Source organism: Triturus cristatus, chromosome 4_2 (genome assembly GCF_964204655.1).
Source record: "Triturus cristatus chromosome 4_2, aTriCri1.1, whole genome shotgun sequence".
NCBI lineage: Eukaryota > Metazoa > Chordata > Amphibia > Caudata > Salamandridae > Triturus > Triturus cristatus.
The window spans coordinates 952,050,579-952,075,991 of NC_140586.1; the positions used below are offsets into that span (position 1 = coordinate 952,050,579).

At 48.6% G+C, this 25,413-nt stretch overlaps 1 protein-coding gene across 1 annotated transcript in view; it reads left to right on the forward strand.

Moving 5' to 3' along the window:
* The first annotated feature begins 10,158 nt into the window (after positions 1 to 10,158).
* The window catches only part of LOC146839076 (uncharacterized), a 34,607-nt gene continuing 19,352 nt past the window's right edge, over positions 10,159 to 25,413 (forward strand). The window contains exon 1 of the mRNA XM_085603092.1: positions 10,159 to 10,319. The gene's annotated coding sequence lies outside the window, so the exon portion shown is untranslated. The remainder of the gene's footprint in view (positions 10,320 to 25,413) is intronic.

Sequence of the window (25,413 nt, forward strand, 5' to 3'; positions counted from 1 at the left end):
TCTGGCCAGCGATTCCAACCTTGAACGCAGAGTTCAATAGGATGAGCAGAATAAGGGCTCTTTTGTCTAAAAAAGAGGCTGCGTTAACTTCATCCCGTGAAACATTTCTTAATGTTGCAAACACACGCACTGAGGTACAAGCTCTTTTAAATACTGACCTCCCCCTCCATTTTGGAACTTTGATTCAAACTATCTTTAATGCTTCGTCTACGACTGGCCTTGTTCATTTTTTTAAACTTGTGTGCTCCGGCCTCGTGACATCTTTCCAGACTGTTTTTGGTGTGATCCCCGCATTTTTACATTCTGTTTTTTCGAGTGTCTTCGGAGGGTTCCCCTTACTCCTCGCTTTGGTGGCTGGGATCCTCTTGTTGATTTGCGCTCTTCGCTATGGCTGCACACCGGGAGCTGCAAGACAGAATGCTGCGCTTGCTACATCTTCGTAGCCGGATGCTTGATTTCTACGGCACATTACCGCTGGCGGTATTAAGCGTCAAGTATGGATTGTCTTTCCGGTTTCCCTTTTTTACGTGTGTGCAACCTGTTTTTCATTGCCTAGATTGTCCTGGATTTGTGCCTGTCAAACTTGGCGTCGCCTGACCCAGGTTTTGATGAACTAATGTGTCCCTTAGTGGCTCATGAATTTGACTGTTCTGGTATCGCGTTTATGGCTTTGGGTGCGGCACACGGAGTCCGTGGAAACTGGGATATCGGAGAGGCAGCTATTGATTTCCTTGAAAGGAGTTATATTGAGGAGACTGACAGTTGTCCTATCACGGTGCTGAATGCTCCGATAATTGACGAACATGTATGTTCCTTTCATTTGCTCAACTGGATGGCTGATACTTTTGCGGGACGCTCCAATGATTTCCTCTTGGAAGCAGTCGCAACTTACGGTGCATATACCTTCATGGATTGACTGATTGACATTGTCAATGCAGCTTGCATCCAGAATTGTTAAATTTCTACGAAAATTTTGCTTCCCTTTTATCACATCATGTTTTCATTTTTTAAACGAACAGTTTTTTATTCTCGGACTTTACACTTACCTTATATGCCCTTGAGTCCATTCTAAATCACTTGAACTCTGCATTCTTGATAAATGTATCCCTATTGGGTAGTGCTCCGATCATGGGGGTGTGTGAGATGGACTAAGCCACGCCCTATTTACAACACTAAGTTAGCATAACCGAGATCATAGTTAACAAGCAAGTTTGTTGCTTCTGCTGCGCTGCACACGACACTGTTGTTATGTGTTATTCATTTTGTTAAATGCTGACGCGACTTTGCCTTACAGAAATAACAAACGGTTGTTATACATTCTTAACCGTGAAATGTGCCCTTGGTCTGTACATCATGCAAAGAACACGTCTGGGTCACTAGAAGGTACAGAGTGTTGTGTTTAGATTGATCGTAGACACTTGTTAGACATATCATGCATACAGCTGCCAATGTTTGAAGGACAAGCGTCTTTAATATTGCAGAACAGTTTGGTTTTACATTTCATTCGAACAAGAAGAGCTGATGCATGCTGTGAGAGCTGATCCTTTGATGTGATTCTACTAAGCTGATCTATACGGTATGGGGTCCCCCCTGTTAGCCTAAGAAACCTTCTAATAGTCTAATAATAATAATGTATTAGATTATAGTGAAAGGAGTGTGGCCGTATACCACTGTCATTAATAGTATGATTGCTCCTTTCATTCTATATGGTATTATAATAATGCTCATGATTCTGATCTGTATTGTTAGTCTGCTAGTGTTGGCCAAAGTACTGCATCTTAGGACGCGAGGTTTATAAAATAAACTCTTTAAACTTTACCGTGTCTGTATTATTATGTTGTGGACTAATAAATAAGTACGAACAGGTATTTCGGATTCCCACCACTCCTGAGAAATATCTAAGTCTCTTGTTCTGGTTTGTCTATACATTGGGACCACCTAGCTAGATCTAGGTTAACGAATGAGATACTAAGCTAGTCGGATAAGGGGTTCTGGGTTCTGAGGGGAGTTTTCTGGTACACCACAATTCTCTGAGGTCCTGGTCTCCTGCGCATAGTTCTGTGCAAAAGCAGAATCCCTGCAACAGGGGCAGGGTCCGGTCTGTCAGACCTGGATCAGTAAAAGTGCTCAGGCACTGGGGGCAGGGTCCGGTCTCTCAGACCTGGATCAGTAAAAGTGCTCAGGCACTGGGGGCAGAGTGTCAAGAATTCCTGTCATGCGAGGGGAGGAAAACGGTAACCAGCGAAAACGGACTACATCTCCCAGGATGCTTAGCGGTTGAGAGGTTATGTAAACAGGAGAGCTGTTACATAACTCAAGGAAAACACGCCCTTATGTAAACAGGAGAGCTGTTACATAACTCAAGGAAAACACGCCCTTATGTAAACAGGAGAGCTGTTACATAACTCAAGGACAACACGCCCTATAAAGGGAGGAACCGGGAGGTACAACGCTGTCGGATATTGTGTTTACACCGACGTACCTGCTTAGTGAAGAGCAGTGTTCCGGAGTGGTGCTCCAGTAAGGCAAGAACGGAGGTAGGTCGAGTCGTTACTCCCTGGGCCGTGTCTTGCCCCATCGTCACCTGTGAAGGACCCGGAAGCTCTACCGGATAACCATTGAGCTTCGCTTTTTGACTCGGCTGAGTCAAAGCGCAGTGGCGCTTTTGCTGGTTGGAGTCGTAACTCCCAGCCCGACCAGAGATACAGGGACTGCCAGCTGTAACGCACACCAGGAGGTGTTTGCCGCGTTACAGACTCGGAAGTCCACAGGATCGATCGAGCGGCTGCTCTCGGTTCAGTCTTCTTTGCTTGTGATTGGGGTATCGGTGACGCATCACCAGGAGGTGACTCCGCGTCCCGGTGCAGTCTGAGGAAGAGGTTGAGCGGCTGCTCCCTTCAGGTAGAGACCCCGGCTGGGTGTTTCCCTGACTCCTCGATTCTCCCCAACACTCTTCGTGCCCCTCACAGCCTACCGATTGGCATTGTCGGCCATTTCATTTCTGCCCTCTGTTGGCATACGCCGGGATCGGCGTATATGCAGAGGACGGTTAGGACCATCCGTGCTGTGGGCTGGTAACGTACTTAGCCTGGAGGATTCCAGTGCCTATAACCTTTGTTTATTCCTTGTATTATTTTTGCCTTCATTAAAATAACTAAACCTTCACAAGTGGTTGCGTTCTCATTATCGTGTCTGTTAAACGATCCTGAGACGTTCAGGGCGTTACAAAATATCCGACCTTAATAACACTAACTGTCTCCCGGTCGATAACAGACATGGCAACACTTGATGATGTGCTGGCTGCTTTAGCGACCGTGCAAATTGAATTGGCTGCCTCCAGGCAAGAAACAGCCGATGTAAAAGCCAGACTGGATGCTATCCAATTGGACCCGCTCACGCCCAGCACCTCCCTCACGAACCAGACCCCTGCGGTAGTAGTGGAAATGCCGGTAGCCGTCCCCTTGGCAACACCAGAGAGGTACAGTGGGGATCCTAACACAGTGCAGGTATTCCTCACACAAGTGGCGCTACATTTATCATGCAAACCAAGGGCGTTCCCCACGAGTCAGGCTCGTGTGGCTTTCCTTATATCCTATTTGGCTGGAAACGCGGCACAATGGGCCGTACCTCTGGTGAGCAGGGACGACCCCATCTTATGTGATTGGGGTGCTTTTCGCGAGGAATTCCTGAAGGTCTTCGACAGAAGGGCTGACTCGTACACGGCGGACCGTGAAATGCTTGAGTTGAGACAGGGATCCAACGACCTGGTGCAGTATCTCAACGCGTTCCGAAGGCTGGTTGCGGAAACCAAGTGGCCTGTTGCTAAACAGACGGCGCTCTTCCATCACGGGCTGTGCGATGAGCTCAAGGACGCCGTGGCTCATATTGACCCACAACCCAAGACATGTGAGGGCCTTATCAACCTGGTATTACGGCTGGAACATAGGCTAAGTGAAAGAAAGGGGGATCATGGGAGAAAAGGAAAATCCCTTTCATCCTATGTGACAGTGGGAAGTCCTGAAACTTCCACCGCATCCAAGGGAGAACCCATGGACATCGGCACAATACGAGCGAGCCTCACAGCCACGGAGAAAGAGTCACGCCGTAAACAAGGATTGTGCCTATATTGTGGCAAAAAAGGCCACTACGTACGTGAATGCCCTGCCAAACCGAAGACGTCACGTTATCGGGCCAACCGGTCGGTAACAGCCGTGGTGGACGTACCGGCGGAAAACTAGAGGACTCCCAGACCAAAGAAGGGGCATCTCGGAGTCACTCATCCATCCCTTCACTTTCCAACTCGGTCACTAAGGGACAACGACACCTGTTTCTCACGGTGCACGTGGGAGTGCATGACCAGTGGATACCCGTTGTGGCCATGGTGGATTCAGGGGCCACTGGCATGTTTATGGACCACAACGAGGCATGCAGGCTAGGGCTAGTGCTTCTTCCCAAAGCTGTACCCGAAGACGTCTATGCTGTAGACGGAAGGCGATTGGTGACGGGGCCCATCGGGCAGCACACGGGGGTCCTTCCGATGAGATGTGGGAGGAACCATTTGGAACAAATCGATTTTAACATCATCCGAGCGCCCCAATATGGCGTCATATTGGGATTGCCGTGGCTACAGAAACACAACCCCTCTGTGGATTGGCCAACACATCGCATCGAACTGACGTCACCGTATTGCATCCTGCATTGTGGAATAAGAACGGAATCCCTTGACGCAGATGAGAGCGGGAGTCAGACGGGGGCTACAGCGGCAGAAAAAGATGTGGCTCTCCCCCAGGCTTATCACAGTTTTGAGGATGTATTTGATGAGGTGAAGGCGGAAGTGCTACCACCACATAGACAGTTTGACTGCCAGATGGACCTGGTGCCAGGGGCCAGCGTTCCCAGCGGCAGGCTGTATGCCCTGACGAAGCCTGAAAACGTGCATCTCCGGGGGTACCTGGATAAACTCCTCAAGCTAGGATTCATCCGCCCGTCCAAGTCTCCGGCCGCCTCGCCACTCTTCTTCATCCCGAAGGCTAATGGGGAGCTGAGAGCCTGTGTGGACTTTAGGGCATTGAATGCGATAACCGTAAAGAATCGGTACCCCTTGCCTCTCATCAGTGTACTTCTGGAACAGGTCAAGAAAGCTCGTATCTACACCAAGTTGGATTTGAAAGGGGCATACCATCTGGTGCACATGAGGGACGGAGACGAGTGGAAGACCGCCTTTAAGACCAGGTTCGGCCTTTTTGAGTACCTCGTCATGCCGTTCGGTCTGTGCAACGCCCCGGCAGCCTTTCAGTAGTTTTTGAATGAGGCATTCAGAGAGGAGTTGGATATCTACGTGGTCGTATATATCGACGACATCCTCATCTATTCGTCCAGTGTGGAGGAGCACGTACACCACGTCAAAGCTGTGCTCCAAAAGCTGAGGGAAAACATGCTGTTTTGTAAACTCAGCAAGTGTGACTTCCACGTCACATCCGTGGAATTCCTCGGAGTGATGCTGAGTCCAGAGGGACAGGAGATGGCAGAACGAAAGATCAAGGCGGTGAAAGAATGGCCGGTGCCCCAAAGCGTGAAGGACGTCCAAAGTTTCATTGGCTTCGCCAACTTTTACAGGCGGTTTATAGATGGATTTTCAGGATTGGTGGCCCCAATCACACAGCTACTGAGGAAGTCCAAGGAGTTTGTCTGGTCCCCTGAAGCGAACAAAGCCTTTGAGGCCCTGAAAAGCGCCTTTGGTAAGGCGCCGGTGTTGGCTCACCCCGATCCGGATCTCCCCTACGTGGTGGAAGCGGACGCATCGGATGTGGCGCTGGGGGCTATCTTGTCCCAACGCAACCACAACACAGGGGTGCTTCATCCCGTTGCGTACATGTCCCGCAAACTCAACGACGCCGAACGCAACTACCATATTGCGGAGAAGGAGCTTCTCGCAATCAAGGACGCCTTCACCGAATGGAGGCATTGGTTGATGGGGGCAAGACATGTGGTATCGGTGTACACGGACCATCGGAACTTACAGTTCATGACGGCCACAAGACACCTTTCTCCCAGACAGCTGCGGTGGATGATCTTCTTTGCGGGGTTCAACTTCCGCATCACATATCGGCCGGGGACGGAAAACCGGAAGGCGGACGCCCTGTCCCGTCAATCTGCAGTTAAGGAACCATTGCCTGCGACCGAGCATTCCATCATTTCCCCGAGGATGGTATTGGGGGTTATCCAACCGGATACTTTCCTGAGGGGAATAAAGAGAGGGATCAGGTCATTCGCATGGCGGAGGTGGCTCCTCAGTCACAGAGAATGGCAGCTGAAGGACGGGATACCCCTGAAGGGCAGGTGCCTATTGATACCCACGCCTAGGCTAAGGAAACAAGCATTCATCTGGTGCCATGACTCTCCATACGCAGGTCATTTGGGCTTTGAAAAAACGGTGGCTAGCATGGGACGGCATTTCTGGTGGCCAACCATGAGAGCGGATGTCAGGAGGTGGGGACAGGAGTGTCCTACGTGTGCTACCATGAAGGCCGACCATGGCCGAACCCAAGGGCTCTTACATCCACTTCCGACCCCGGATAGACCATGGGATAGCATATCACTGGACTTCGTGGTGGGCCTACCGGTAGACCAGGGGATGACGGCAATACTGGTGGTGGTGGATTACTTGACGAAAATGGGGCACTTCATCCCCTGCAAGAGAGTCCCTACGGCCGGGGAATTGGCGTCACTACTCCTAAAGAATGTGGTACGACTGCATGGATTACCTGGGGTGATCGTGTCGGACCGGGGGTCGCAGTTTACTGCGCAATTCTGGAAGACTTGGTGCACTGCGCTGCATGTTAAGACCGCCCTGTCCACCAGCTACCACCCTCAAACGGACGGCCAAACCGAGCACCTGAACCAAACGCTCAAACAGTATCTGCGCTGTTTTGTGGACCAGGGCAGGGAAGAATGGGTCGACTTGCTATGGGTTGCAGAGATAGCCTATAACAACGCCACTCACAGCTCCACACAGTCATCTCCGTTCTATAGCAACTATGGCCAACATCCCAGGTTCTTGCCATTTCTACATCCGTTCAGAGAGGACAGGATTCCCGCCACAGCGGACAGGGTGGCACACATCAAAGACACGTTGATGCGCTCAAGGGCTGTCCTAATAGAGGCCAAAAGAAGATACAAGGCTGCGGCAGACAGGAAGAGAAGGCCCGGGCCACTGTACCGCACTGGAGACTACGTCTGGATATCCACAAGAAACATGAGGTTTCGAAAGAACAGTGTGTTCCATCCCAAGTACATGGGCCCCTATCGAATTACCAAGTGTATGGGTCCCGTGAACGTGAAGGTGTGCTTGCCCCAGTCATTGCGGATACACCCTGTCTTTCATGTATCATTGCTCAAACCAGCACCCTCCAAGCCGTCTGGGACACCTAGGCCGGTATGCGTGGAGTCGGAGGTGGAGTATGAAGTGTCGGGCATACGGGCGTCCAAATGGCGCAGGGGGAAGCTGTGGTACCTGGTTGCGTGGAAAGGCTATGGCCCGGAGGAGCAGTCATGGGAACCGGCTGAAGGGGTTCATGCTCCGCGCTTGGTCACCTTGTTCCATCGGCGTTTTCCTGCCAGCGCTGGACCCGTGGGGAGCCGCTGAGAGGGAGGATGTACTGTCAAGAATTCCTGTCATGCGAGGGGAGGAAAACGGTAACCAGCGAAAACGGACTACATCTCCCAGGATGCTTAGCGGTTGAGAGGTTATGTAAACAGGAGAGCTGTTACATAACTCAAGGAAAACACGCCCTTATGTAAACAGGAGAGCTGTTACATAACTCAAGGAAAACACGCCCTTATGTAAACAGGAGAGCTGTTACATAACTCAAGGACAACACGCCCTATAAAGGGAGGAACCGGGAGGTACAACGCTGTCGGATATTGTGTTTACACCGACGTACCTGCTTAGTGAAGAGCAGTGTTCCGGAGTGGTGCTCCAGTAAGGCAAGAACGGAGGTAGGTCGAGTCGTTACTCCCTGGGCCGTGTCTTGCCCCATCGTCACCTGTGAAGGACCCGGAAGCTCTACCGGATAACCATTGAGCTTCGCTTTTTGACTCGGCTGAGTCAAAGCGCAGTGGCACTTTTGCTGGTTGGAGTCGTAACTCCCAGCCCGACCAGAGATACAGGGACTGCCAGCTGTAACGCACACCAGGAGGTGTTTGCCGCGTTACAGACTCGGAAGTCCACAGGATCGATCGAGCGGCTGCTCTCGGTTCAGTCTTCTTTGCTTGTGATTGGGGTATCGGTGACGCATCACCAGGAGGTGACTCCGCGTCCCGGTGCAGTCTGAGGAAGAGGTTGAGCGGCTGCTCCCTTCAGGTAGAGACCCCGGCTGGGTGATTCCCTGACTCCTCGATTCTCCCCAACACTCTTCGTGCCCCTCACAGCCTACCGATTGGCATTGTCGGCCATTTCATTTCTGCCCTCTGTTGGCATACGCCGGGATCGGCGTATATGCAGAGGACGGTTAGGACCATCCGTGCTGTGGGCTGGTAACGTACTTAGCCTGGAGGATTCCAGTGCCTATAACCTTTGTTTATTCCTTGTATTATTTTTGCCTTCATTAAAATAACTAAACCTTCACAAGTGGTTGCGTTCTCATTATCGTGTCTGTTAAACGATCCTGAGACGTTCAGGGCGTTACACAGAGTCCCGGCTGTCAGACCTGGATCAGTAAAAGTGTTCTGGCATTTAGGACACAGTCCCGGCTGTTACACCCACCTCAAACTATTCCTGTATCCCCAGAGGAAAGTCTAGGTGAGGCGTCTCAAATCTTTTTAGTATAAAAGTGCTCTTGCACCGGGGGCAGGGACCGGGCTGTCAGACCTGGATTAATAAAAGTGCTCTGGCACCGGGGGCAGGGTCCGGGCTATTAGACCTGGATTAATAAAAGTACTCTGGCACTGGGGGCAGAGTCCGGGCTGTCAGACCTGGATTAATAAAAGTGCTCCGGCACTGGAGGCAGAGTCCGGGCTGTCAGACCTGGATTAATAAACGTGCTCTTGCACTGTGGGCAGGGTCCGGGCTGTCAGACCTGGATGAATAAAAGTGCTCCGGCACTGGGGGCAGAATCCGGTCTGTCAGACCTGGATCAGTAAAAGTGCTCTGGCACTGGGGGCAGAGTCCCGGCTGTCAGACCTGGATCAGTAAAAGTGCTCTGGCATTTAGGACACAGTCCCGGCTGTTAAACCCACCTCAAACTATTCCTGTATCCCCAGAGGAAAGTCTAGGTGAGGGGTCTCCAATCTTTTTAGTAAAAAGAGCTACTTATGTTCAATAAAAACCAACCAAAGATACAGATATTATTAGTGTTGTAATAGCAACAATATCAGACAAGGTAACCTAAGTAGGCAAGATTAGTAGCAGTGATCTCCACAGTGCATTAGGGAGGGTTGACAGCTGTATTGTAAAAAAAAAAGCTTTATCACTTTGGAATGTCTCAACATGGCGAATACATAACAGCCACAGCGGCCATACCTTTAGTAACAAGTTCATAATATTAGTAATAAGTCTCCCAGTATCACCTGATTTATCACTCAAATATCAGTTTTAAATATATTTTGAAATAATGAGGTTTGAAATTACATACATTTTTGTCTAAACTTCACACTATTAAATTTTAGTCAACATGTATTAATTCAACCAAACAGAAACTTCTAATTCAGTAGACTGGGCTGCACACAGGAGAGCTACTCACATGCAAGTGGAAAACTACCAGCAGCTCACGAGTTGCTCGGTGGAGAACCCTGGTCTAGGGGTCATAACAGGCCTAGTGCAAGTGCTCAAGCACCGATGACAGTCCAGGCTGTCACTCCTGCACAGAGCACACAGTATCACCAGCAATAACTGCACTCACAGCCATGACGTGTGATCGCAGCCAAACTGTGCATGCGCAGTCAGGAGCTGTCACACTGCGCGAGGTCAGGCGACCCCACCAACAGCCTATGGAGGGTGCGCAGGAAGTCGACACTTTTGTTTGCCCCTAGACATAGACGCCCAAAGGTAGCTTACGCCCTGCGCGTTGAAGAGACACTACTTGCCAGAGGCTGTACCGTGGATTCTTTATTGCGCATGCGTGTGCGCATGCGTGTTTAGGAGATCGTAATTTGTCGCGCATGCGCAATTTGTGATGTTCTGTCCTGACTGCTGCAGGGAAGCCGTTGCCTGGGAAGAGAGCCCCCACCGGCCGCTTCCAGGAGGGCTCCGCGCCCTCGGCCGGGCTCCCGGCCCTTCCTTCAGATTCGGGCCTTCGGGGCACCCAGTGGAGCCTGCGCCGGTACGTGGTTTGTAGTAGAAACTTTGGTTGTACCAGAGTAGACAATAAACAAGTAATTCCCATAGAGTGTGAAGAGGGAGCCTCGGGCTCTCAGCTTGAGAAGAGTAGCGGAAGTGTGTCCTCGTGTCTCTAGAGCATTCTCCATGTCCACCGTATTACCCTGATCCCTGTCCATAGCTTGCTATTTGTGCCCGCTTCTCTGGAAACTTCACAGTGGAAAGTGAAACCCCTGATGCAGCCCTCTTGGAAGTAGAACAGGTGAGAAACGTTATGGCAGTAGGCATCATTGGGGAAAACCCACCTCCTCCCACAGCGCTGACATGTTTCCTAGACCAATGTGTGACTAGCTTCTGCAGCGCCTTTCATTCTTGATGTCGATAGCGCGGACTGGGCCCTATAACTTCTCTTTAAGGTTTCCAGTCTTTCAGGGTTGAGCCCCGTTTGCTGCACTAAATCCTTCTTCTTCCTCCAGTGATGGACCTTGGAATGTTCTATTAGGAGTCAAGGAGCAAAACGGACATCTCCAACTTAAATTCCATTAATGGTTTAAGTGCAGTCAATGGTGAGAGCTGTATTGTAGTTTAAAAACTTTATATCTCATTAAGAGATTAGTAAAGGTATTTTCTTTATTTTTGCCTTTATTTCAGTTAGTCCATCAATAAAATAAGTTAACAGAAATCTCATCAAAGAAAATGGTTACAATAAAGCATCAGTTGATAAATGGCATTAAGGAAGTTCCATGAAGGAAAATAGTTCCCTATTCTTTAGATGAGGATTAGAGTTAAGATTTCAAGAACCTATGAAGAGTTCAAATTTAAGAAAAATCAAAGAAGCATAAAGCCTCAAAGCCAATTTAGAGTAACCGAACTCCCAATAAAGAGTAGTTCATCAGACTCAGCTGAGTCCCAATAAAATCCAAGTCAATCAGCAAACAGTTGAAGCAGCAATCTGTCAAATCAGATAACAAAGTAACAGCAGCTTCAGGAGCCGCAACCGCCAAGAGTCTGGGCAGGGACAAATGAATGCATGAAAAGCCCATAATGATCTAACTACCTAGGAACACTCACTATTCAATTCAATGATCTTTATTTTGGTTTAATTTAAACCATAAAATATACATATTAACAGTTCATACACATTGATTAATAAAACACAATTATAAAGAACGAAGCATTCCACAGGTACCGCTTTAGACAATTTGCAATTACTAAAAGGATCACAATTTAGATACAACAAAGAGAAAAACTGTCAATCTGTATGATAAGTTGAAAATGATAAACAATGCTAAGTTTAGTTTAATATATCTGAAGCTCTTGAGGAGGATATAAAGTCCAGATGGGGTTGAGAAGAACCGAAGGCTGGAGGGGAATATATATACATATGATAAGTGCAACTTTCCCAAATAGGTCTAATCAATAACAAAAGCTCAAGTGCTTTAAAGTGCTGGTTGGATACTCCATAGATAGTATGCTTAACAATACATTCTACCTGGTCTCTCAACAATTTCGAAAGTGCAAATGCAAAATTAATAAACAAAATATTTCAAAATTACACGTGTTTCAGACTACTTAAATTTCAAACCTTTTTCCCTCTTATTATGCCCAAAGCAAACAAATATCTACTGACATTAAAAACTATTTTCTTGGAAGTGTCAGTTTTCAATATTCTTTCTGCCTCAAAACAAGACCTAGTGCCCAGGTTTCGACAGATGGGTTTAATCAATTTCTTCCTGGGTTTAGCATAGGCAGGGCAAAAGAATAGTAAGTGAAGGTCATTTTCTTGTGTATCGAGTTGGCATAATGCACAACACTCCGTATTACTCTCATCTGCTTTTCGGGCCCATTTCGATGAGTTTGCAGAGCCTCATAACGAACCCCATAACGAAATTACATATATAGGGATTTTGCCAACTGGGGCTGCACTTCATCCAGAAATAGCTCGACGGCCGGTGTCGGTTTCATAAGAAGAAACTGGGCCGTTAATCTACCAGTGACTGGGCTGTGAGACACATGTTGTATCGCGAGACGACATGTCTCTTAGCTGCGGGCGATACCAACAGGCTGCAAAGCGTCCCGGGTGTAGTTGAAATCACCCGGTGACGCGTACTTTGATGGTTTGTCCCGCGCTGTGTGTGAGCGCTAATAAATAGGAGTACGCATGCATAACCGGCATCAGAGCCGAGCACACGCTGCTACCACAATAGCCACCCCGTGTCTCATTTACAGTGGCCTAGCAAGTGCCCATTTAAAACCTGGCGCCACGTCTCCTCATCCGATTACCGAGCACTCGGTAATCACAGCGGAAGACACTGAGGACACAACAGATTGGCGACGAGGGTGTTTGGACCCCCGTGACTCAGGAAAGCGGCCGCGCACGTGTTCCTTCGTGCGAGGTGCTCGTGCTCCCTCAACTGCACGTGGGCTTGAAGTGCAGCCCTTGTGGGGTACTGTGCAGGCATATGGAGTGACAGCAGGGAGCAGTAATTCCCACGATCTGGGCACCAAGACAGAGGTTGGACCAGTACCCCGTGTGGGCCCCACAAACACACAGTGAGTGGCTCACAATAACAAGGCCAGGGTAATCCTCGAAGGCAGTCAACCCCCGGGTGCAGGCTACACGAGGAAATCATGGTCCACATACCAGCAGTGGAACATTTTGTGGTGGAAGGAGCCCCATCGGTGCAAGCCCTTAGATGGAGTGGGTGGAGCACGTGATCGTCTTTTTTGAGGCGACCAAGGTAGACAATGCACAGAAGCGGGCCATGCTGCTGCATCTAGGCGGAAAAGATGTGCAGAGGATAGCAAAGACGGTGGTGGAAGCAGCGCCAAAGACCCATCTCACACTAATTGCGGCCCTAAATGCCCATTTTGAGCCCATGGCAAAAGGGGATTATGAAAGATTTATTATCCGACAGGCGAGGCAGAAGCCGGAAGAGTCCCTGGACACTTTTCATGCACGTCTCAAAGAACTGGCAGGGACATGAGACTTTAGAGATGAAACAGAAGAAATAAGGAGCCAGATCATTCAGGGATGTGTGTCAGCGAAGCTAAGGGAAAGAATACTGGAGGAGTCGGGGAAATCATTGGCGGACATACTCACCTTGGGGAGAACCAGGGAATTATCTAAAGCCTTGGCGGCGCACATGGAGGCAGCTCTGCAAACGTCTGTCAAGACGGAGCCAGTCAACATGATTCCTAACACGGCCACTGGATTGGCAGATCGCACACGGAGCCCCGCCACCACTGAATCGACGGCCTGCGCCTGGACGGGTAAGGCCAAGTCGTGTGGATACTGTGGAGGGCCGTTGCACCGACCGGCGGAGTGTCCAGCAAGAGGGAAGAGGTGTACAGCCTGCGGGAGGTTTAACCATTTCATGAAGGTATGTCGATCCAGGAAGATCACAGGTCAACATGATACCGGAGGCCCAGGAACCCGGCAGTGACATGGACGATGATGCCCGCGAAGAACATACCGTACGCTCAGTCTTCACGGTGGGGTCCGCAGCTGACTCACAGACGCGGCTCCCGCGATGCCAAGTCCTGGTGGATGGGCGCCCAGCAACAGCAATAAATGACACTAGTGCCACCATAAACGTTGTCTTGGGAAGAATACCAGGGACTGCCGTCTCCCCCATCGTTGACACCGACCAAAGTGAAGGTGTTTGCCTACGGACAAACCACGCCTCTGGTTCTAAAAGGGAAATTCAAGACCCAAATAACACGAAGTGGACGCTCAGGTGTTTGTGACGGAAGAGGGGCATGGTATGCTGTTGGGTTGCAAGTCAGCTGAAGCACTAGGAATCGTCATATTTGCCTTCGGCATCCATCAAGAGGGAGTGAGCCAGATCCTAGACGAATTTCCGAAAGTATTTGTTGGTATCGGATGTCTCCGTGACAAGCAGATACACCTGCATTGACCCCTTGGTGCAACCGGTGGCTCTGCGGCATAGGAGAATTGCTTTTCATCTGAGACTACTAGTCGAGAAAGAGCTATGCAAGCTGGCGAAAGCTGGCATTATTGAGAAAGTGCATGGTCCGACACATGGGTGTCTCCGATAGTGGTCGCGAGGAAGCCGAAGCAGACAGGAGAGGTTAGGATATGTGTTGATATGAGAATCCCGAATACTGCCATCAAAAGGGAGAGGCATCTGACGCCCACCATAGATGACCTCATTGGGGAACTCAGCCACCAAAGATGCCCTCTCCAGCAACACCTCACTGCGGTATTTCGATCCTCACCAACAGACACAAATAGCCGTTGATGCGGGCCCGCAAGGACTGGGAGCGGTGCTTGTACAAAAAGGAAAAGAGGAAGATGAGTGGGCTCCAGTGGCATTTGTGAGCCGTTCGCTGACGGACACTTAAAGAAGATACTCTCAGATCGAAAAGGAGGCCATTGCGGTTTACTGGGGGTGCAGGCACTTCCATTTGTATGTTTATGGCAAACCTTTCCTTGTCATTCATGGGCACAGCTTCAAAACCCCCTCCACTCATTGAAAAGTGGATGCTCCAGTTGCAGGAGTACAACTGTAGAATTGAGTACCAGCCGTCCACGAGCAATCCAGCGGACCATCTCTCGAGGCATCCCAGAAAGGTGACCGCCAGTGAAATGGAAGAAGCAGAAGAAACAGAGGAATATGTATGGGTCGTCACGGACAGGTCGCGCCCGTTACCTATATATCTAGGTGAAATCTGCCAAGCTACAGCTCAAGATGAATGCCTACAGAAAGCTGTGGAAGCGGTGCGAAGTAGCCAGTAACATCACCTCCGAGGGCAAGGAGTAACGTTCACTCCTGAAGCCCGAAGGATCCTTGACAGCCTTTACCTGGTGAGGCATGAACTGAGTGTTGACCCTCATGGGTGTCTTCTACGAGGACATAGATTGGTCATCCCGTCCACCCTTGTGGACCGAGTGGTTGGCCTTGCCCATGCAGTCCATCAGGGCATGGTGAAAACCAAGAGTCGGATGACGAGTAAGGTATGGTTTCCCCTCATGGATGAAAAGGTGGAAGGTACGTCCCCGTCTTGTCCATGGTGCCAGGCCACTGGTGATCCAAATCTTCCTTCCCCCATTGTAACCGAACGGCGTCCTAAGGGTCCCTGGATCAGTGTCAGCATGGATTTTGGAAGTCTTCCTGATGGACGGCACTCAATGTTAGTCGTTGACGACTATTCAAAATACCCAGAAGTTGAAATCCTCTCGTCTCTGGGGGCTGGTGAAGTGGTCACGAAACTGGAGAAAGTGCTGGCGACCCATGATTTGTTCCAGGAACTAAAGACTGATAATGGGCCCCCCTTTCAAGGACAAGAGTTTGCGATGAATCTGTCATCTCAAGGAATTCGGCACATGAAGATAACCCCCAAGTGGCCTCAGGCGAATGGGGAAGCTGAACGTTTCATGAAGACTCTGAATAAGATCATACGGATTGCTGTTGCTAATGGAGAATCTGTGGAGCAGTCTATATATTCATTTCTTAGAGACTATCATCAGACCCCACATGTTACCACCGGGAGAGCTCCAAGACATTTGTGAATAGGGAGAGTGGTCCGAGATTCAATTCCATATCATCCTCAGTGGACCCCAAAACAAGTGGATGAGGCGGGGGTACAACAGAAGCGACAAAAAGCAAATGATCAAGTGAGTGCTCGCTGTCGGGCGCAGCAATCACATTTACAGATTGGAGATCTGGTGTTGGTCCAGGACCGGCATCTGGGCAGCAAGTTTCGTCTCAGGTTTGAAAAAGATCCCTGGCGCATCACTCAGGTCCGTGGGACCCAACTAACTGCAACGAAGGGTCTGGAAGTGATAACTCGAAATGTATCTGCCTTCTGGAAGTTTCATGGAACCTCGGAGTTTGGTGTTAGCTCGCTTGCTGAGACTAAAGGAGACACTGACTGGGACAATGGGTCCGAAGAGGGAGGTGTCCCTGATCGTTCAGTGACTATGAGCCCAGCTATGGATGGGCCACCCCGAGGTCGAAGTGTGGTGGACAGCCCCGCTGTCCCTGATCCGAGTGCTAGGGGAGGTGCCGATCGATATGGTTGCGGAGAAACCCTGAGCCTTCCTGCAGGCTGAAAGACTTCCACTGCTAGATGGACTGACCCTGAGGTCTGGGGTTGCCGGAATCAGGTTTGATGTGTATTCCAGCAAGTTTATGTAACAATGGTTTTGTTTTTTCTTTGTTGTTTAGGAGGAATGTTGTATCACGAGACGACATGTCTCTTAGCTGCGGGCGATACCAACAGTCTGCAAAGCGTCCCGGGTGTAGTTAAATTTACCCGGCGACGCGTACTTTGATGGTTTGTCCCGCGCTGCGTGTGAGCGCTAATAAATAGAAGTACGTGTGCGTAACCAGCGTCAGAGCCGAGCACACGCTGCTACCACAATAACCACACCCGTGTTCCATGTCTCATTTACAGCGGCCTAGCAAGTGCGCATTTAAAACCTGGCGCCACGTCTCCTCATCCGATTACCGAGCACTCTGTAGTCACAGCGGGAGACACTGAGGACACAACAACACACTGTTTTGAAAACACGCCTAAAAGGTAGTTTTCAGTATTTTCTTAGAAGCTAATGTCAATAGGGTGGTTTCTTCCCAAAAGTGCTTCAGCCCAAGTTTGCAAAACCAGGAGTAGACATGTTTAATCCACTGAAGGCTCGTACCTTGGTCAAACCTTAGAATTTCATCTAGCCCTTCTTTATAGTGGGCTAGTTTGGTTGTTGATCACAGTCGTTAATATAAAAGTCAAAAACACATGTCGAAAACAATGTAACCGGCTTCTTTCTCCATGGCCCAATAACGTGGCAGGATTCTTCGGTAAGCAGATTCAGCTCCTCCATTCCCGCAGAAATTCATGCAGCTCATACTTTTTATCACAGGGTTAGCTACCAACAGTTTTGCATAGTTAGATTCTAGAAACATCAGGCACAGTTCCCATTGGCCTCAAACATCAAATTGACCTTCTACATCTCTACTTGTTTCACTGCGAGAATAATGAACTACTAACTAAAAAGGCAAGATCACTGTTAGGTTATCATTCTTTCTAAAGTAAATATTGTTCAAAATGCTCAACATTATATGAAACATAAGAAAATCGGAAGTTCAGGAGATTCAAGAATAAATGTTGCTTTACGAAAATAATACATTTGTGAAACCAGAATTTTCTGCAGTTATGACAGCATCTCTAGGCATGTCATTTTAAGATCAAGGTTCTAAATCACACTGTGCCCATTTCAGCAATATTAAATTCACTCATAGTTAAAGAAAAAATTCATAATGACCTTTCTATGGCCTGCATGGATAACTGTGACAGCCTATTGCGAATTAGGACATTATATAATTAACTTTTTAAACTGATACATTTTTCATACACTATTAATCTGATTGTAAAACAAGTTCCAGAATATAAGGAAAAAAACTGGACTGTTGCATTTACTCACACACAGACCTGGGAAACTTGCCCTTTTATGCCATGCCACTCTGCTCATGTGAGTGTTTCAATATTCTTCCTTGCTGCTGCCTGCTCTCCCGAGGGCCAGGACTACAAGACCCACAATAAGTGCTCACTCTGGGGCGGGGGAGGAGACATAAGGGGTGCCTCATGTCCTCAGCATTTGCATGCCAGGACGTGTGCCCGGGCAAAGACCCAGTCAAGAGCATGCCTGTCCGCATCCAGACCTTGTACAGCTTCACTGACTTGTCAGAGCTCCTGGAATGTGAGTAATTTTAGATAGAGCGCCCCCTCCCCGTTCTTTTTACTTATAGTGACCCCCACACCTTCATATGTGTGTGTCTTAGAGTTAATTTACATTTAGTCCTCAGGCACACTGTGGTTGCCTCTTTTTACTTGAATTATGACTTGTGCAGATGGATGCTCAGGCATACATTCTTCATGCCGCCTGCCACGAGGGCTAAATGCTGGAAAGAGTACGGTTTCATTTTATAGGGTAGATCGGATTCTCCGCTGCTTCTCCAACAAGGTTCTTCTGCTACCACTAGTGATCACACTTTGTTTGAATGCTGCTACTGCTGACAGATGGAGCAAAACTTTAGTTCTGCCCAGGGCACGGCGTGTATGGATTAAGCTTTCTCACTACTGGGGTTATGCGGACTGCGGAGCTCTTATGATAGTAGAGTGAAGCTGAATTAATCTATTTGTGTGGCAATTCTGTTAAAAGTAAAGGTATATCACAATGTGTGTGAAATTTGTTCTTAGGAAAACCTAGTAGAGCATGGGTGAATTTGTTTGTCAGTAGGTCAGCAGCACTAATAAATGTAGCCCATTTTCATTATTAGGATGTTGAGAATTCATATTTTCATTTTGCCACATGGGTCAACAACCATACACACACCAGAACTGTACTTGCATATCTTCATAGTCCTGTAATTTTAAACGATACACCGCTTGGCTGGGACTCCGTGCTCACTTAGGTGTGTGTTCTTTTTTTTCCAAATCCCTATTGCTTTCTGGCGTAAAAGCAAACACTCATTTCATCAGTTGCGTGTCAGGCTACACATTTCTGCGTCTTTCCAGAAAATATGGCAGATCTTTTATTACCTTAGAGGATTTATCTTTTCTTACTGCGACAAAGTGATCATCCACACACTGCGCTGCCAGTTTCATGTGAAAGGGAGCTGTGCACTTTTACAGGGAACTCTGCTTCAGTACAGATGTCCAGTGAAGCATAGGTGGGCTGCACAGCACACATGGACAGTTGCAATAAATCCATGGAGATAGCCTAAATCTCAACTTTTTCCTTTTTAAAAGGTACATACAGCTGGTTGCAGAAATGCAAAACATATTTTCATACTTGCCAACAGACCTGATTTAGGTGGGAGACTCCTGATTTTTTAAGCCAAAACTGGCTTTATTTTGGCAGTCTCCCACCTATAGTTGCCTCAGCTTTAATAGAAGTCAATTGGAGAAATACATTATCCTGATAATATTTTTTAAATCTCCCACTTTCTTCTTCTGAAATGGTGGTATGTGTGTATTTTCTCAAGAGACCCTGAGCGTAAATACCTTGTGCTAGAAAAGCACACACTCAGTGTGTCGATTCTTGTATGCCATTCAAGCAACAGGTGAAGACTTGGCTCAGCCACTTGCTGCAGAGAGGATTCATCTGACAGGACTGAAGTTGCCAGAAGGATTTGGTCATTTAAAACTCCTTTGCCCTTTAGGGGTCAGTTCTGCATCTCAGCCACCCTCAGGATTAGGGCAGGAACCAGTCTCTCCGGTCCATGCTGGAACTCTTGAGAAGAGCACATGACTGAGTGCTAAAACCATGGATTCCCTTTCTACAAGGAGGGGGAGAGACCGGCAGCTCTGGTGCAACATTTGTTAAGGGTTGCCGTCTAATTGGCTGTGTAGATCAACCATGTGTCACTGTATAAATAGATAAAGATAGCGGATAGGTTGTGGGCGTTGGCTGCAGTAGGGCACTTCAAGACACATATCAATACACAGCTTAATTTGATCAGCTGTGCAAGCTCTGCCAAGTGTGATTCTTTGCGTGACAATCTCAAGCATTGAGGTAATGCAGGGACATCACCAAATTGTGTTATTCTAACATGGGATGCGCAACACTTGGCAGGGCAGTGTGTAGGATCGAGCAGCAGCTTTGCCCTGAGCCTGAGGAGATTTTCAAGTTCTACCCTCAGACCCCAGAGGGTTGCGAGTTCTATCCCCAGACCTGTGATGTGCCTGCGCTCTAACCTCAATCCCAGGATGATCCAGAGTCCTATCCTCAGACCCTGGAAGATCCCAAGTCCTACCCTCAGACCCCCTGTAGGATCCCAAGTCCTACCCTCAGACCCCCTGTAGGATCCCGAGTCCTACCCTCAGACCCCCTGTAGGATCCCGAGTCCTACCCTCAGACCCCCTGTAGGATCCCGAGTCCTACCCTCAGACCCCGGAGGATCCCAAGTCCTACCCTCAGACCCCAGAGGATCCCGAGTCCTACCCTCAGACCCCGGAGGATCCCGAGTTCTATGCTCAGGCCCCGGAAGATCCCGAGTTCTACCCTCGAACCCCGGTAGATCACGAGTTCTACGCTCGACCCCAGAGGATTCTGAGTTCTACCCTCAGACCCCAGAGGATTCTGAGTTCTACCCTCAGACCCCAGAGGATTCTGAGTTCTTCCCTCAGACCCCAGAGGATCCTGAGTTCTACCCTCAGACCCCAGAGGATTCTTAGTTCTACCCTCATACTCAATGGATTCTGACGTCTACCCTTAGACCCTGAAGGATTCACTCAAGGGAATCTAGTTCTACCCTTGGACCTCAGAGGATTCTTAGTTCTACCCTCATGCCCAATGAATTCTGAGGTCTATCCTCAGACCCTGAAGGATTCGCTGGAGGGTATCTAGTTCTACTCTTGGACCTCAGAGGATTCTGAGTTTTACCCTCCTTCTGTGAAGGATTCAACAGTTCTGTCATCATTCAGTGAGCGTTCTAGTCTGAGACTGTGGGGGTTCCAGCAGTAGTTCTACACTGATACTGTGGAGGATTCCTTAGTTCTGGATCTCAGTTTATACCCTCAGACTGTGGAGGGTTCAACAGTTCTGCCCTTACAATGCAGTGGATTCAGTAGTTCTATCCACAGATGAGGACCTAGCAGGTGATATAAACTCAGAGTGTGGTGGGTTCTGCACTTAAATACTTAAACTATAAATAATCCATCAGTTCTACTCTGACAACGCCAGGCACGCCCACAGACTTTGGAAGAACTAGCAGGTGTTCTACCTTCAGAGAGTGGAGGACCTGGATGGAGTTCTACCCTCCTACATTGGAGTGTTCAGCACTTTTATCCTCCGACTTTTAGGTTCATTGTGTTAATTGCTAGGTTTGTTATCAGTGACAGTTCAGTGTGGTGTGATTGGTATGTATCCAAGGGGTTGCCTTTGTCCCCCTGCCTCTGATTTAATTTAAGACCACTGTTGAGTATCAACAGTAATGATAATCTCAGGTGTCGGCCAAATGTTGAGTTTAGACATGTGACTCTGGGCATTAGCTTGCCTCATCTCCACAACGGCCCCCCACATTCGCCGGGGATGCCTGGTTTCACCTTGGAGATACCCTGGAGGGACCATCTCACAGGGATAGCCAGGACGGGTTCCCCAGCGGTCTACAGCGCCAGGACGCCTCAGGGCAGCAGTGCGCTTTACAAGACACATACACACACACACACATACTCTAAGACCGATACTCTCTGGCTCCCTGACAGAGACCCATTCATCAAAGGTCAATAACGCTACATCTGAATAAAGCAAACCCACTGTATTCATGGGTGGAACTAAGACTACGCAAAATAAAGGTAACCTCCCTGCATTGACATCCCGCTTACTATGATGTGCCCAGGTACCATACCATGATGAGCTGCACTGGGTCCGTACAGAGAGCCTTTTTTTTCCTGCAAGGCTTCTTAATTTTCAAATATATAATTCAGAATTTCTCCAAGTTCATGCATGAACCTCATGAGAAATTCGGAATTATATGTATGAACTTTAAACATGTTACACACAAAAAAGAAAGAGCTCAGCTCTGCGGTGAACTAATGCAGCCCATCACGATACAGACCCTGTAAAGCAAATGCTAAAAGTATCATCTACCCCCTAACTGTTAGACAAGATTATTACCGTGTATTCGCACAGGTGACAGAGGCATTCTCATTGGATCCATATTAAAAACAAGATAGATTACATGAGTGCTCTGTGTAGATGGTTGTGTAGTACAACTTGCAAAGAACACAAGACATGGAGGTTCATATGGCAGCTTGATTTACAAAATAAATCAATTCATAGAGGCCATAAAAGTCCAGCATTAGCTTTCAAATGGGGCGATGAGTAACTCCAAATGCCTTTGTATGATACTTAAATGTAAGTCAGGTTGCGTAAGGCTATAACTCAGGAACAAGATCATAACCAGAACTTCCTGCTTAAGTGGAGAGAATGTCTTGCTTCATATTCCTAATAAACTCTTCATGGCTGATGAAAGAAGGTTTGGACATTTACAAGTCAAGTGGTGGAATAACGTTTCTGAACATGTAAGGCAAGAATTCAGCTTCCAAAAATTACAAGAACAAAATAAAGACTTGTTTGTTTTAGATCCTGATCTTTCTGGCAAGATTGCGCTGACGGGCACTTAGACAGTTTTTGTGTTCTAAACTTTCAATCAATCAACCAGTCAATCAATCAGGGGCTTGGAAAGTGCATCTTCTCACCCATGAGGGTCTCAAGGGATTGGGGGGGAGAGGCTGTTGATCCCTCTGGGTGTAGGATCAGTCGAAGAGCCAGGTCTTGAGGTCAGTCTTGGATTGGGTCAACGATGCAGATTGCGTAAGGTGGAGGGGCAGGGTGTTCGAGGTCTTGGCGACGAAGTAGGAGAATGAACTTCTACCGTTTTTGGTCTTGTGGATCCTGGGGATGGAGGCAAGGGCGAGTTGGGTGGAATGGAGTTGTCTGGCGGGTACGTGGAATGCGAGGCAGTGGTTCAGATATGCTGGCCCTTGGTTGTGGGGAGCTTTGTTGGCATATGTGAGGAGCTTGAAGGTGATTCTCTTGTTGACTGGGAGCCAGTGGAGTTGTCAGAGGTGCTGCGTGATGTGGCTGCGGCAGGGGTTGTCGAAGACCAGTCTGGCTGTGGCGTTTTGGATGTTCTGTAGTTTCTTAAACTGTTCTGGGTGATGCCCACGTAGAGTGTGTTGCCGTAGTCAAGTCTGCTGGTGATGAGTGCATGGTTGACTGTCTTTCTGGATTCTGTGGGAATCCATTTGAATGTCTTTCCAAGTAGGCAGAGCGGGTGCAAGCCAGCTGAGGAAACTGCGTTGATTGGGGGTTCCTTGTGAGTATGATGCCATGGTTGCGAGCATAGTCAATTGGGGTTGGAGGGGATCCTAAGGCGGCTGGCCACTAAGTGATGTCCCAGGCTGAAGTGGAGGGTCCCAGGATGAGTATGTCATTCTTGTCCGAGTTGAGTTTCCGGCAGCTGTCTTTTTTAATCCAGGTGGTGGCAGCCTTCATTCCGCTATGGAAGTTGGTTTTGGCGGTTGTGGGTTCGTTGATGAGGGAGAGGATCAGCTGGGTGCAGTCGGCATAGGAGACGATGTTGAGTCCGTGGCTTCTGACAATGGCTGCAAGAGGGGCCATGTTGACGTTGAAGAGGGTGGGGCTCAGGGAGGAGCCCTGGGGCACCCTGCAGCTGATCTCTGTAGGTTCTGAGAGGAACGGAGTTAGTCAGACTTGCTGAGTCTGGCCAGTGAAGAAGGAGTGGATTCATTCGAGTGCCTTGTTGCAGATGTTGGTGTTGTGGAGTCTCGTGATTAGGGTGCGGTGGGAGACGATTTCGAAGGCAGCCAATAGGTCAAGTAGGATGAGGGCTGCGGCCTCACCCCGGTCTAGGAGGGAGCGGATGTCGTCAGTGGGAGCGATGAGCACGGTCTCGGTGGTGTAGATGCTTCGGAAACTGGATTGGGAGGTATCCAGGATGTGGCTCACTTCTATGAACTCAGAGAGTTGGGTGTTGATGGTCTTCTCTGGGAAGGGGAGGAGGGAGATGGGTCTGAATTTTTTTGGGTCCGTCGGGTCTGCAGGCGGTTTCTTCAGCAGGGGGTTGATCTTGGCGTGTTTTCAGTTGTCGGGGAAGGTGGCGGTTTCAATGGAGTAGTTGATGGTGGGCAGCTGCTTTGTGGAAGATGTAGTAATGGCAAGAATCCGACAGGTCTCCTGAGTGGATGCTCTTCATGTTCTTGAGTGGATCCTTTGTAGTGAGCGGGGTCCAGCAGAGCACGGTCTGTTGGAATTTGGTGTGGTTGCGTGTGGTGGTGGCTGGCGAAGTGGCAGGGTCTGGGGTGTCGCAGCTGTTGTATATCAGTCTCATCTTGTGGTGAAAGAAGGTGCCGAGTTTGTTGCAGAGCCCTTGGGAGGGAGGGACATCTGTGGTCTCGCCGTTGGGCCTGGCGAACTCCTTGATGATGGCAGAGAGTTCTTAGCTGTTGTGTGTGTTGGCACTGATTCTGTCTTGGAGGGCCGTTTTCTTTGTGGTTTTGAGGAGGAGGTGGTGTGCATTGAAGGCAGATCTGAAGGTAGCGTAGGTTTCCGGGGTTTTGTTGTTCCTCCATCTCTTCTTGAGTCATCTACAGGTGTGTCTGGATTCGTGGAGGGCGGAAGTGAACCAGCTGGCTTTCTTGGGGTGTTGCTTTCCTGGTCTTCCTTGGGGGGGGGTGTTAGTGTCGAGGCAGTTGGAGATCCATCAGTGGAGGTTGCGTGCTTTGGTGTTGGCGTCCATTGGCATTGGTGGAGTGGTTGTGCTGAGGGAGTCGACAAGCAGTTCTTCGGTAGTCTAAATCTAACTACGGCGGGGAGCGGTGAGGGCGGTGTTGTACTGTGGGAGTGGTGAATGCAAAATGCATGCAGTGGTGGCCGGTCCAGGCGATTTCTGTGGTGTGGCTGTAGCTGATGTTCTCCCTGGTGGAGATGACTCGGTTGAGCGTGTGTCCAGCTGTGTGGGTTGGTGCGGTTACTAGCTGATTGAGTCCGATGTTGGCGAGGTTCTCCAAGAGGGAGGCAGTGTTCTGGTTCTGGGGATAGAACATTTGGTGTTATAAACTTTCTGAATGTCCTGATAATATTAACTGTAATAATAATAATAAAAGCTTACAGTAGTCTGGCAGTGAATGACTGATGTTTACTTTACCGAGAAGTGCTTCATAGGAATGTTTATGGATTTTATGACAGGAATAAATAAATTTTACTACGTGAATATTAAACTGGTATAACCTCTCTGCAGGAAAATAATTCAGCAGCACTTTATTGTGTGTCTTTATAAAGTTGTACTCTATCTAATGGATGTTTCAGAACACTATGGATAGTATAAAGATTCACCAAGCAGATAATTTCAAGGTTAGGATATTTCCTTAAGTAAGGATCTTTACAAGCACTGATAGAGGCTTGACCCATAGCAGTAAAACCATACAAAGACACAGCCAGAAATGAGTGTTTGACTGTCTGTTAAGCTGAGCTATTATTTTGTTGGTGTGTCAAATGTTTGAATGTTAGTGTGCTGGGTAAGTGAGGTAGGTCATGGGGGGGGGTCTAG